Here is a 9,783-nt window from a genome sequence, read left to right as displayed (position 1 = left end):
GAAGAAAATTACCTAATCTAAGCAACAAGATGAACCGTCAGTTGTTCAAAATCAGACAATCCCCGGCAACGGCGCCAAAAACTTGATAGGCAAAATTGTGACACATATTTTTCACAACTCGAACAATTCCTAGCACTGGCTCCAAAAACTTGGTGCACAATACTATGGTTCACACACATTCTTCACAACTTCGCACAACTAACCAGCAAGTGCACTGGGTTGTCCAAGTAATAAACCTTACGTGAGTAACGGTCGATCCCACGGAGATTTTCCATGGCAAGCTGTATGTTGGGGGATCACCGTTGTCAATGGCTACCGTCCGTCCTCTCAGTGAAAATGGTCCAGATGCGCTGTCACCGCACGGCTAATCATCTGTCGGTTCTCGATCATGTTGGAATAGAATCTAGTGATTCTTTTGCGTCTGTCACTATGCCCAACACTCGCGAGTTTGAAGCTCATCGCAGTCATCCCATCTTAGATCCTACTCGGAATACCACAGACAAGTTTAGACTTTCCAAATCTTAGGAATGGCCGCCAATAATTCTAGCTTATACCATGAAGACTCTGATCGCACGAAATAGGAGGCTCAGTTGTCAGGCGAGGCAACCATGCGTCGTGGGTTAGGAATCTAAGAGATACACACTCTAGCTTTCGCAGGTAGAACGGAAGTGTTTGTCAGGCACGCGTTCATAAGTGAGAATAGTGATGAGTGTCACAGATCATCACATTCATCAGGTTGAAGTGCGAATGAATATCTTAGAATGAGAATAAGCATGAATTGAATAGAAAAACAATAGTACTTTGCATTAATACTCGAGGAACAGCAGAGCTCCACACCTTAATCTATGGTGTGTAAAAACTCCACCGTTGAAAATACATAAGAACAAGATCCAGGCATGGCCGAATGGCCAGCCTCCACAAAAGTCTAAGATAGCATAAAATTGATCAAAGATCTGGTCAAAGACCCCTTGTACAATAGTAAAAAGTTCTATTTATACTAAACTAGCTACTAGGGTTACAGAGATAAGTAATTGATGTAGAAATCCACTTCCAGGGCCTACTTTGGTGTGTGCTTGGGCTGAGCTTGAGCTTTACACGTGCAGAGACTTCTCTTGGGGTTAAACACCAAGTTGTAATGTGTTTTTGGTGTTTAACTCTGGTTTGTGATGTGTTTCTGGCGTTTTACTCCAAAATGCAGCATGGTACTGGCGTTGAACGCCAGTTTCCGTCATCTAAACTCGAATAAAGTATAGACTACTATATATTTCTAGAAAGCCCTGGATGTCTACTTTCCAACGCAATTGAGAGCGCACCATTTGGAGTTCTGTAGCTCCAAAAAATTCATTTCAAGTGCAGGGAGATCAGAATCCAACAGCATCAGCAGTCCTTTGTCAGCCTCCTATCAGATTTTTGCTCAGGTCTCTCAATTTCAGCCAGAAAATACCTGAAATCATAGAATAACACACAAACTCATAGTAATATCCAGAAATGTGAATTTTACATAAAAACTAATAAAAACATCCCTAAAAGTATCTAGATCCTACTAAAAACTACCTAAAAACAATGCCAAAAAACATATAAATTATCCGCTCATCAACAACCTGTCTTTGGTGTGTGCTTGGGCTGAGCTTGAGATTTACACGTGCAGAGGCTTCTTTTGGAGTTAAACGCCAAGTTATAACGTGTTTTTGCCATTTCACTCTGGTTTGTGACGTGTTTCTGGCGTTTTACTCCATAATGCAGCATGGAACTGGCGTTGAACGCCAGTTTGCGTCATCTAATCTCGAACAAAGTATGGACAATTATATATTGCTGGAAAGATCTGGACGTCTACCTTTCAACGCCATTAAGAGCCCACCATTTGATGTTCTGTAGCTCCAGAAAATCTCTTTCGAGTGTAGGGAGATCAGAATCCAACAGCATCACCAATCCTTTGTCAGCCTCCTATCAGACTTTTGCTCAGGTCCCTCAATTTCAGCTAGAAAATACCTGAAATCAATGAAAAATAGACAAACTCATAGTAAAGTCCAGAAATGTGAATTTTGCATAAAAACTAATAAAAGCATCCCTAAAAGTAGCTTGATCCTACTAAAAACTACCTAAAAACAATGCAAAAAAGCGTATAAATTATCCGCTCATCAAAACACCAAACTTAAATTATTGCTTGTCCCCAAGCAACTGAAAATCAAATAGGATAAAAAGAAGAGAATATACTATAAATCTCAAAACATCAATGAATATTAGTTCTAACTAGATGAGCGGGACTCGTAGCTTTTTGCTTCTAAACAGTTTTGGCATCTCACTTTATCCCTTGAAGTTTAGAATGATTGGCATCTATAGGAACTCAGAGTTTAGATAGTGTTATTAATTCTCCTAGTTAAGTATGTTGATTCTTGAACACAGCTACTTTTATGTGTCTTGGCTGTGGCCCTAAGCACTTTGTTTTCCAGTATTACCACCGGATACATAAATGCCACAGACACATGACTGGGTGAACCTTTTCAGATTGTGACTCAGCTTTGCTAAAGTCCCTAGTTAGAGGTGTCCAGAGCTCTTAAGCACACTCTTTTTGCTTTGGATCATGACTTTAACCACTCATTCTCAAGCTTTTCACTTGGACCTGCATGCCACAAGCACATGGTTAGGGACAGCTTGAATTAGCCGCTTAGGCCTGGATCTTATTTCCTTGGGCCCTCCTATCCATTGATGCTCAAAGCCTTGGATCCTTTTTACCCTTGCCTTTTGGTTTTAGGGCTATTGGCTTTTTCTGCTTGCTTTTTCTTTTTTTTCTTTTGTTTTCACCACTTTTTTTTCAAGCTTTGTTCTTCACTACTTTTTCTTGCTTCAAGAATCAATTTTTTTTATTTTTCAGATCATCAATAACATTTCTCTTTTTCATCATTCTTTCAAGAGCCAACAATTTTAACATTCATAAACAACAAGATCAAAAACATGCACTGTTCAAGCATTCATTCAGAAAACAAAAAGTATTGTCACGACATTAATATAATTAAACTAATTTCAAGGATGAATTCGAAACTCATTTACTTCTTGTTCTTTTGTATTAAAAACATTTTTCATTTAAGAAAGGTGAAGGATTCATGGAATTATTCATAGCCTTAAGACATAGTTACTAAATACTAATGATCATGTAGTAAAGACACAAACATAGAGAAACATGAAGCTCAAAAACCGAAAACCAGAGAGATAAGAACAAGGAAGTTAAGGAATGAGTCCACCTTAGTGAGGGTGGCGTCTTCTTCTTGAAGGACCAATGGTGTCCTTTGAGCTCCTCTATGTCTCTTTCTTGCCTCTGTTGCTTGATCCCTAGTGATTTTGGTGCTCCTATCCTTAGTTGCTCCCAAAAATTGTGTGGAGGAAAATGTATCCCCTGAGGTATCTCAGGGATTTCTTGATGAGGGAATTCCTTATGCTCCTGTTGAGGTCCATGAGTGGGCTCTCTTGATGTGCAGTCAAATGTTCTACTACTGAGCTATGGACCCTTGAGATGAATCTCTCCATCTCCCATGACTCAGAGGTGGAAGCAATTGCCTTCCCTTTCCTCTTTCTTGAGGTTTCTTTGGCCTTAGGTGCCATCAATGGTTATGAAAAAACAAAAAAGCTATGCTTTTACCACACCAAACTTAAAATGTTGCTCGTCCTCGAGCAAAGAAAAGAAAGAATAGATGAAGAAGAAGAATAAGATATGGAGGAGAGCGAGAGAGATGTGTATTCGGCCAAGGGGGAGAAGAGAGGGTTGTGTTGTGTGAAAATGAAGAAGGATAGAGGGGTTTATATAGTGGAGGGAGAGGGTTAAGGTTCGGCCATATTGGGTGGGTTTGGGTGGGAAAGGGATTTTGAATTTGAAGGTAGGTGGGTTTTATGGGGAAGAGTGGATGGATGTGAGTGGTGAAGAGGTAATGGGGAAGAGAGATTGAAGTAATTGGTGAAGGTTTTTGGGGAAGAGTGTTATTGGATTGTGTGAAGAAGAGAGAAGGTGAGTTGAGGTAGGTAGGGATCCTGTGGGGTCCACAGATCCTGAGATGATCCTGTGGGGTCCATAGATCCTGAGGTGTTAAGGATTATCATCCCTGCACCAATGAGGCGTGTAAAATGCCCTCTGCATGCAATCTTGGCGTTTAACTCCAGATTGATGCTTGTTTCTGGCGTTAAACGCCAGTTCTATGCTTGTTTTAGGCATTGAACGCCAGTCTGCAACATGTCTCTGGCATTGAACGCCAGTTCCATGCTTGTTTCTGGCATTTAACGCCAGATTCATGCTCTGTTCTGGCGTTGAACACCAGCCAGATGCTCCTTATTGGCGTTCAAACACCAGTAAGCTCTTCCTCCAAGGTGTGCTATTTCTTCTGCTGTTTTTGATTCTCTTTTTAATTTTAGTATTTGTTTTGTGACTCCACATGATCATAAACCTAATAAAACATAAAAGAAAAAATAAAAATAAAATTAGATAAATAAAATTGGTTTGCCTCCCAATAAGCGCTTCTTTAATGTCACTAGCTTGACAGTATGCTCTCATGGAGCTTCACAGGTGATCAGGTCAATGTTGTGGACTCCCAACACCAAACTTAGAGTTTGAATGTGGGGGTTGAACACCAAACTTAGGGTTTGGTTGTGGCCTCCCAACACCAAACTTAGAGTTTGATTGTGGGGGCTTTGTTTGACTTTGTATTGAGAGAAGCTTTTCATGCTTCCTCTCCATGGTTGTAGAGGAATATCCTTGAGCTTTAAACACAAGGCAGTCCCTATTCAATTGAAGGACTAGCTCTCCTCTGTCAACATCAATCACAGCTCCTGCAGTGGCTAGGAAGGGTCTTCTAAGGATGATGCATTCATCCTCCTCCTTCCTAGTGTCTAAGATTATGAAATCAGTAAGGATGTAAAGGCCTTTAACCTTTACTAACACGTCCTCTACCAATCCATAAGCTTATCTTACTGACTTGTCTACCATTTGTAATAAGAATGTGGCATCCTGTACCTCAAAGATCCCTAGTTTCTCCATTACAGAGAGTGGCATAAGATTTATACCTGACCCCAGGTCACATAGAGCCTTCTCAAAGGTCATGGTTCCCATGGTACAGGGTATTAAGAATTTACCAGGATCTTGTTTCTTTTAAGGTAAAGTTTGCTGAACCCATGTATCTAGTTCACTAATGAGCAAGGGAGATTCACCTTTCCAAGTCTCATTACCAAACAACTTGGCATTCAGCTTCATGATGGCTCCTAGATATTGAGCAACTTGCTCTCCAGTTACATCTTCATCCTCTTCAGAGGAAGAATAGTTTTCAGAGCTCATGAATGGTAGAAGGAGGTTTAATGGAATCTCTATGGTCTCTATATGAGCCTCAGATTCCTTTAGGTCCTCAATAGGGAACTCCTTCTTATCTGGGAGACATCCCATGAGGTCTTCCTCATTGGGATTCACGTCTTCCCCTTCCTCTCTAGGTTCGGCCATTTTAATTATGTCAATGGCCTTGCACTCTCTTTTTGGATTCTCTTCAGTATTGCTTGGGAGAGTACTAGGAGGAGTTTCAGTGATTTTCTTACTCAGCTGGCCCACTTGTGCCTCTAAATTTCTGATGGATGACCTTATTTCTCTTATGAAACTTAAAGTGGCCTTAGATAGATCAGAGACTATATTTGCTAAGCTAGAAGAGCTCTGCTCAGAATTCTCTGTTTGTTGCTGAGAAGAAGATGGAAAAGGTTTACTATTGCTGAGCCTGTTTCTTCAACCATTGTTAAAGCCTTGTTGAGGCTTTTGTTGATCCTTCCATGAGAAATTTTGATGATTTCTCCATGAGGAATTATAGGTGTTCCCATAGGGTTCACCCATGTAATTTACCTCTGCCATTGCAGGGTTCTCAGGATCATAAGCTTCTTCTTCAGAAGATGCCTTTTTAGTACTATTGGATGCATTTTGCCATCCATTCAGACTTTGAGAAATCATGTTGACTTGCTGAGTCAACATCTTGTTCTGAGCTAATATGGGATTCAGAGCATCAATTTCAAGAACTCCCTTCCTCTGAGGTGTCCCATTACTCACAGAATTCCTCTCAGAAGTGTACATGAATTGGTTATTTGCAACCATGTCAATAAGTTCTTGAGCTTCTGGAGGTGTTTTCTTTAGGTGAATGAATCCACCTGCAGAATGGTCCAGTGACATCTTAGAGAACTCAGATAGACCATAATAGAATATATCCAAGATGGTCCACTCTGAAAGCATGTCAGAAGGACACCTTTTGGTCATCTTCTTGTATCTTTCCCAAGCTTCATAGAGGGATTTACCATCTTTTTGTTTGAAGGTCTGAACATCCACTCTAAGCTTGCTCAGCTTTTGAGGAGGAAAGAACTTAGCCAAGAAGGTCGTGACCAGCTTATCCCAAGACTCCAGGCTATCTTTAGGTTGAGAGTCCAACCATGTTCTAGCCCTGTCTCTTACAGCAAAAGGGAAAAGCATGAGCCTGTAGACTTCAGGATCTACTCCATTAGTCTTAACAGTCTTACAGATCTGCAAGAATTCAGTTAAAAACTAATAGGGATCTTCTGATGGAATTCTATGGAACTTGCAGTTCTGTTGTAGTAGAGCAACTAGTTGAGGTTTCAGTTTAAAATTGTTTGCTCCAATAGCAGGGATTGAGATGCTTCTTCCATCAAACTTGGAAGTAGGTGTAGTATAATCACCAAGCATCCTTCTTGCATTATTACTTTTGGCTGCCATCTCCTCTTCCTTTTCGAAAATTTTTGTAAGGTTGCCTCTAGATTGTTGTAATTTAGCTTCTCTTAGTTTCCTCTTCAGTGTCCTTTCAGGTTCAGGGTCTGCTTCAACAAGAATATTCTTGTCCTTGTTCCTACTCATATGAAAAAGAAGGGAACAGAAAATAATAATAATAGGGATCCACTTTACCACAGTAGATAGATTCCTTTATGTTAGTAGAAGAAGAAAAGAATAGAAGACGAAAAAAGTAAGAATCCAAACACAAGGGGGAAGAGTGAGTTCGAATTCTTGAGATGAAGAGAAGTGTTAGTAAATAAATGAATAAATAGAAAGAGATGTGAGAGAGGGATTTTCGAAAATTAACTTAAAATAAAAGAAAAATATTTCTGTTTTTATTTTAAATTAAAGTTAAAATTCGAAAACTAAGAGAAGGAATAAAATAGAAATTAAAATTTGAAACAATTAGTTAATTAAAAGAATTTTGAAAAAAATGGAGATGATTTTCGAAAATTAGAGAGAGAAAAATAGTTAGGTGGTTTTGAAAAAGATAAGAAACAAACAAAAAGTCAATTAGTTAGTTGAAAAAGATTTGAAAATCAATTTTGAAAAGATAAGAAATTAGAAAAGATATTTTGAAATCAAAATTTTGAAATAGATATGATTTGAAAAAGATATTTTGAAAAGATATGATTGAAAAGATATTTTGAAAAAGATTTGATTTTTTAAAATTAAAATTTGATTACTTGACTAACAAGAAACTAAAAGATATGATTCTAGAATTCAAAGATTGAACCTTTCTTAACAAGAAAGTAACAAACTTCAAATTTTTGAATCAATCACGTTAATTGTTAGTAAAGTCTACGAAATTTTGAAATAAAGATAAGAAAGATTTTAAAAAATATTTTCAAATTTTCGAAAATCATAAAAGAAAGATGAAAAAGATTTTATTTTTTTGAAAAAGATTTTGAAAAGATAGGATTTTTAAAATTGAAATCTTGACTTGACTAACAAGAAACCACTTATTTTAAAAATTTTGACTAAGTCAACCCAAAATTTTGCATTTTATGAGAGAAATAAAGAGAAAGATATTTTTTATTTTTGAATTTTTAATGATGAGAGAGAAAAACACAAAAATGACTCACAACATGAAAATTATGAATCAAAACACATGATGCATGCAAGAACACTATGAATGTCAAGATGAACACCAAGAACATTTTGAAGATCAAGATGAACATCAAGACTTATTTTTGAAAATTTTCAAGAAAAGAAAAACATGCAAGACACGAAACTTAGAAATTTTCAATGCTTAGACACTATGAATGCAAAAATGCATATGAAAAATAACAAAAGACACAAAACAAGAAAATATGAAGATCAAACAAGAAAACTTATCAAGAACAAGTTGAAGATCGTGAAGAACACCATGCATGAAATTTCAAAAATTTTAGAGAAATAAAAAATAAAAAAAATGCAATTGACACCAAACTTAAAAATTGAGACTAGACTCAAACAAGAAACACAAAATATTTTTGGTTTTTTATGATTTTATTAATTTTTTTGTTTTTTTTTCAATAATCTTTAGAAAAACGAAAAAGAGAAAAAAATTTTTTAAAGATTTTTGAAAACTGTTTGAAAAGAAAATTACCTAATTTGTGCAACAAGATGAACCGTCAGTTGTCCAAACTCGAACAATCCCCGGCAACGGCGCCAAAAACTTGGTGCACGAAATTGTGATCATCAACAATGGCGCCAAAAACTTGGTAGCGCTCTCAAACATGAATCACACTTTGTCACAACTTCGCACAACTAACCAGCAAGTGCACTGGGTCGTCCAAGTAATACCTTACGTGAGTAAGGGTCGATCCCACGGAGATTGTTGGTATAAAGCAAGCTATGTTCATCTTGTAAATTTCAGTTAGGCGGATTCAAATGGTTATAAAGGGTTCAAAATTAATAATAAATAAAGCATAAAATAAGATAGAGATACTTATGTAAATTATTGGTAGGAATTTCAGATAAGTGTATGGAGATGCTGTGTTCCTTTTGAATCTCAACTTTCCTGCTGCTTTCATCCAATCCTTCTTACTCCTTTTCCATGGCAAGCTCTATGTAGGGCATCACCATTGTCAATGGCTACATCCCATCCTCTCAGTGAAAATGGTCCAAATGCTCTTGTCACAGCACGACTAATCATCTGTCGGTTTTTGATCATGTTGGAATAGAATCCATTGATTTTTTTTGCGTCTGTCACTACGCCCAACAATCGCGAGTTTGAAGCTCGTCACGGTCATTCAATCCCTGAATCCTACTCGGAATACCACAGACAAGATTTAGACTTTCTGGATTCTCAAGAATGGCCGCCAAAGGGTTCTAGGTTATACCATGAAGATTCTGATTAAGAAATCCAAGAGATACTCGCTCGTTCTAAGGTAGAACAGAAGTGGTTGTCAGTCACGCGTTCATAGGTGAGAATGATGATGAGTGTCACGGATCATCACAATCATCATGTTGAATTGCAATAAATATCTTAGAATAAGAATAAGTTGAATTGAATAAAAGATAGTAGTAATTGCATTAAAACTCGAGGTACAGCAAAGCTCCACACCTTAATCTATGGTGTGTAGAAACTCCACCGTGGAAAATACATAAGTGATCTAGGCTCAGGCATGGCCGAATGGCCAGCCCCCAAAGTCTAAGAACTAAACGTCCAAAGATAGATACCAAGATGTCTAATACAATAGTAAAATGTCCTATTTATACTAGACTAGTTACTAGGGTTTACAGAAATAAGTCTAAATGCAGAAATCCACTTCTGGGGCCCACTTTGGTGTGTGCTTGGGCTGAGCTTGAGCTTTACACGTGCAGAGGCTTCTTTTGGAGTTAAACGCCAAGTTGTAACGTGTTTTTGGCGTTTAACTCTGGTTTGTGATGTGTTTCTGGCGTTTTACTCCAGATTGCAGCATGGACCTAGCGTTGAACGCCAGTTTGCATCATCTACTATCAAACAAAATATGGACTATTATCTATTGCTAGAAAGCTCTGGATGT

At 37.8% G+C, this 9,783-nt stretch overlaps 1 non-coding gene across 1 annotated transcript; it reads left to right on the top strand.

The window, feature by feature from the left end:
- Nucleotides 1–6,235: 6,235 nt before the first annotated feature.
- LOC112704247 (small nucleolar RNA R71) lies at nt 6,236–6,343 on the top strand. Its single transcript, XR_003154882.1, has one exon. It is a non-coding gene; the product is annotated as a small nucleolar RNA R71 (small nucleolar RNA).
- The last annotated feature ends 3,440 nt before the right edge of the window (nt 6,344–9,783 follow it).

The sequence above is a fragment of the Arachis hypogaea genome, chromosome 7 (genome assembly GCF_003086295.3).
Source record: "Arachis hypogaea cultivar Tifrunner chromosome 7, arahy.Tifrunner.gnm2.J5K5, whole genome shotgun sequence".
Classification (NCBI taxonomy): domain Eukaryota; kingdom Viridiplantae; phylum Streptophyta; class Magnoliopsida; order Fabales; family Fabaceae; genus Arachis; species Arachis hypogaea.
The sequence above is the reverse complement of the archived record's forward strand: the minus strand, read 5'-3'. Positions and strand labels throughout refer to the sequence as shown.